Source organism: Saccopteryx leptura, chromosome 2, assembly GCF_036850995.1.
Source record: "Saccopteryx leptura isolate mSacLep1 chromosome 2, mSacLep1_pri_phased_curated, whole genome shotgun sequence".
NCBI lineage: Eukaryota > Metazoa > Chordata > Mammalia > Chiroptera > Emballonuridae > Saccopteryx > Saccopteryx leptura.
This window is the reverse complement of record NC_089504.1, coordinates 207744505-207749487: the sequence shown is the minus strand read 5'-3', so window position 1 is coordinate 207749487 and position 4983 is coordinate 207744505. Positions and strand designations below refer to the sequence as shown.

The 4983-nt window shown below is 37.8% G+C and overlaps 1 non-coding gene across 1 annotated transcript; it reads right to left on the bottom strand.

Annotated features, from left to right (window-relative positions):
* Positions 1-1638: 1638 nt before the first annotated feature.
* On the bottom strand, positions 1639-1714 carry TRNAA-UGC (transfer RNA alanine (anticodon UGC)). The gene has a single exon. It is a non-coding gene; the product is annotated as a tRNA-Ala (tRNA).
* Between the last annotated feature and the right edge of the window lie 3269 nt (positions 1715-4983).

The window sequence follows — 4983 nt, the reverse complement described above, 5'->3', positions numbered from 1 at the left end:
AAGGGAAGTAGCAAATAATACAGACACCTTTAACTTCACTTCACAATCCTGGTCTATATCAATTCATATTCTGTTATTAAAGTAGTCACATCTTGCCTGACCAGGTGGTGGCGCAGTGGACAGAGCATCAGACTGGGATGCAGAGGACCCAGGTTCGAGACCCCAAGGTTGCCAGCTTGAGCGCAGGCTCATCTGGTTTGAGCAAAAGCCCACCAGCTTGAACCCAAGGTCGCTGGCTCCAGCAAGGGGTTACTCGGTCTGCTGGAGGCCTGCAGTCAAGGCACATATAAGAAAGCAATCAACGAACAACTAATGTGTTGCAATGTGCAATGAAAAACTAATGATTGATGCTTCTCATTTCTCTCCAATCCTGTCTGTCTGTCCCTGTCTATCCCTCTCTCTGACTCACTCTCTGTCTCTGTAAAAAATAAATAAATAAAATTAAAGTAGTCACATCTTATCTCCCAGAGTTTTCTCTTGTCTACTTTTCTGTCTTCTCAACAGAGTTGTCTGTATGTTTCCTGGTGAAACACATGTGTGAACATGACACAAATCTGCTAAAAACCTCTAATGTCTTCTCATCTTACTTTGAAAACAGTAGGGCCTTATCACTTTGGCATTACCTACTTGTCTTCTTCTATTGAAAGACCACTTCAGTTACATTGGGCTCATTACTGCTGTTTGATCATAAACTGCTACATCAGGGCATTTGCACTTGTTCTTCCTCCAGACTGGAGGAAAGACAGCACTCTCATTACCTTAAGGTCTTACGTCTTTACTAAAAATTAAACTTTTATATTAACCCTTCTCATAACCCCATGTGAAAATTTAAATATTTACATGGCAAAAATCCCAGGTAGAAACCCACACTTCATAATATATCTATCATAATATATATTTTATGCATTAATATTATTTATTTTCTCACTATTCCACTAAAATGTAAACAACCAAGGGCAATGATTTTAGCCTCTTTTTTTCACTGACAATTTTTAGTGCCCAAGAACAGGGTAAGATACACAGTAATAGTTCAAATATTGTTAAATATGCTTATTGAGCTATATAATCAGTTTAATAACACTATTAGTTAGAAATAAAATATAGTATCTGAATTAGGTACCCTATTTTAGAAAATAAATTTTTAGATGTGTTTGAAAATAAATAGAAAAAAAATAGTTTCGCTAAATGAAATATGAAAGAATGAGCAAATTAAAACCATAGAGATTTTTATTCAAATGTTTGACTCTTAATTTCTTATTTTTTCTCCTTGATTTTAGACTTATATAAATAGATTTTTTTTTTTTTTTAATCTTTTTTTTTTTTTTTTTTTTTTTTTTTTTTCTGAAGCTGGAAACGGGAGAGACAGTCAGACAGACTCCCGCATGCGCCCGACCGGGATCCACCCGGCACGCCCACCAGGGGCGACGCTCTGCCCACCAGGGGGCGATGCTCTGCCCCTCCGGGGCGTAGCTCTGCTGCGACCAGAGCCACTCTAGCGCCTGGGGCAGAGGCCAAGGAGCCATCCCCAGCGCCCGGGCCATCTTTGCTCCAATGGAGCCTTGGCTGCGGGAGGGGAAGAGAGAGACAGAGAGGAAGGAGGGGGTGGGGGTGGAGAAGCAAATGGGCGCTTCTCCTATGTGCCCTGGCCGGGAATCGAACCCGGGTCCCCCGCACGCAAGGCCGACGCTCTACCGCTGAGCCAACCGGCCAGGGCCATAAATAGATATTTAAATTAATGTGGGTCAAGTAGTTTTTAATAGTCTTACTTAAAAAAAACTGACAAAGGTTTTGCTTAAACTGAAATAAGTGTTGGAGCATAGTACTACTTGACATCTCCTGGAAAAGTAAGTTGATAATTTGACCTTAAAAAATATTTCAGGCCCTGGCCGGTTGGCTCAGCGGTAGAGCGTCCGTGCGGGGGACCCGGGTTCGATTCCCGGCCAGGGCACATAGGAGACGCGCCCATTTGCTTCTCCACCCCCACCCCCCTCCTTCCTCTCTGTCTCTCTCTTCCCCTCCCGCAGCCAAGGCTCCATTGGAGCAAAGATGGCCCTGGTGCTGGGGATGGCTCCTGGCCTCTGCCCCAGGCGCTAAAGTGGCTCTGGTCTCGGCAGAGCAACGCCCCGGAGCGGCAGAGCATCGCCCCCTGGTGGGCAGAGCTTCGCTCCTGGTGGGCGTGCCGGGTGGATCCCGGTCGGGTGCATGCGGGAGTCTGTCTGACTGTCTCTCCCCGTTTCCAGCTTCAGAAAAATACAAAAAAATAAAAATAAAAATTTCAAATCCACTATTGTGAAATATGTCATACAGAAGCTCTGATATTTACTCACATTAAAGTATGCTGAATATATTGAACAAATTATGGCACAAGGTTAACAAGTCAATTATTATTAGTTATCTCATGTATTTGAAACTGCTAATTTAGATTTTATTATTTTAATACAATCTGTGCTTGATTTTATATGAAGAATACACATTTATGATTTTGTAGCTCACTTTTGGCCGTTCTATAAATTAGCTTGGGTATGTTTTATCTTTAATGCGTGCTCCTTAAAATAAACAATGTTATTTATAACAAAAGTGATTGAAACAAAGAAGAACTATTTAAAATATTTTTCATGAAAACAGACAATCTTTAGTGGCAGTTATTTGTAAAATTAAAGTCTTTCAGATTTTCTTAAGTAAAATATTGCATGTATGCAAAGAACTGCAATTTGCACAGTTATTCATTGCAGATCAGTAAGGGTTTGTGAAGTAAATATAGTTATTATTCATGATTTAAATTCTGCAATGTATGTTTTAAAAACAGCAGATTTTTTATAGAACTGTTAGAAAATATGGATCTTTTTCTGTCATATAAATAAACCCCTTTTAATCAAAGGATATAAGCATTATGAAGTAATTAGGAAAAGAAAATGATGCCTAGTAAATCAAGCAGTTGCACACTGTTTCATATATATTATTATATATCTATTATAATTAGCTAACTAATCATACAACAGCATTTTTATTAAGTAAAGGCAACTGCACCATACTGATTGTGCTCTTACTGAAAGTATATGGGTGGTAAGCAACATCAGAACAAGCTCATTTTTTAACAAACATGAGAACTGATTTGAATAATAATTATGCCTGAGAGGTCATATTTAATTTCATTTAAGAAAGTCTTTTTGTGTGAAAAGTAAAGTGAGGATAAAATTCCTAAAATATTACTACTTGCTTGGTTTATCTTTGACTTTTTCTTTGTGTTTTAGCAGTTTCTTTTTTTTTTAATTTATACATTTTTAGAGAGGAGAGAGGAAGAGGGAGAGAGACAGAGAGAGAGAGAGAGAGAGGAGAGAGAGAGAGAAGGGGGGAGGAGCTGAAAGCATCAACTCCCATATGTGCCTTGACCAGGCAAGCCCAGGGTTTCGAACTGGAGACCTCAGCATTTCCAGGTTGATGCTTTATCCACTGCACCACCCCAGGTCAGGCTGTGTTTTAAACAGTATGTTTAAACTTATGCAGTTTAATCAATACTATAGTGGCTTAGTAAAGGAGGGATAAATGGTGATGGATGGAGATTTGACTTGGAGTGGTGAACACAATTTGCACGGTACAGACAGATGTGTTGTGGAATTGTGCACCTGAAACCTGTAGACATTTGTTGACCAGTGGCAACCCAATACAGTCAATAGAAAAGAGATTTATCTCTTTTTTTATGTGGATGGCTCAAAACTACCTCTTATTTGTTAGAGCTATTGCTCTATAACAATTTTATAAGCAACTTTAAAATTTCTAATCTAGATAATAACACTAAATTTCTCACTGTCAAAGTTCAAAACACGTTTGTCAGCCAAAGTTCATCTTCCACTGAAAGTATAAAATCTCTTAGAGTTTGCACAATATTCTATTAATAGTTTCATGAAACACCTAAACAATATAAAATTTTTAGATTCATTTTATTCAAAGGAGAAGTATTTTACTCTTCTCTGTCTGCTGCCATGTGTACTTGTGCTCTGAGTTAAGGGTCATGTAGTGGAGGTGAACCAGTGCTGAGTACAGTCAAGAATGTATGTCCACCATCAGAGTTAATGTGGATTCATAGGGGTCATCATTCAGCTCTGTTATATTCTTTTAATAATTCTCTAAGAAATTGGATGTGGTAAATAAAGTTCAATTTAGTTTTTGTGTAGATAATTGAAGATAATAAGTAATAAGGGAAACTCTTGAAAATGCAAGAACCACCTCAAAACATATCAGAAAATCACTTTTCTGCAAAAAACCCCCCATATATTCTATTACTTCATTATGTTATTTTCAGGTTGCCTGGTAATGAATTTTGTTTTTGTCCAATTCTATTCTAAGTTGTTTTAGCTCTACTCTGCAAAAAGCATGATTATCATTTTGTTTACTGAAGAGGAGACAAATGTTATATCCTGCATCCTTGAGTGTGAAAGGCCAGGGAATACTATACTGTGTAGTTTTCTGCAGTGGTGTGTGTGTTTGGGAGACTGCTGTAGGGATTTCTCATGTCTTCTGGCTCAAGAGCTTTCCACAATTTTGATCACTAAAATTAAGCAAGGTCAAATAAATCACATGCCATTGAACTAGCAAATGTACATCTTTCGGAAAGGATGAACAAACACAAAATTAGCTTTTTTAATAGGGGTAGCAGTGCAAACTAAAGTAACACTTACTATTGTGTTTAAGGCAAAGGAAAAAAAGTATTTATAGAAGTAAAACTATATCAGATATTATATGATTACATACAATATATGTAATATAGTATATCACACATAGTATGCCAGTGCAATGCTAAAGAATGCTCTCTGCCTTTATAAATCAAGCTTTAGTTAAAACCAAAGAGAAAGTCATACCTAACTGATACAGAAGCAGACTTTTAGAAGAATGTGACAAATACAAAATGTCCAGGGAATAAGGAAGGTCTAGAATATATCACCTTAAACATCAAGATTTCTATGATTGGGATGTTATTGATGTCCC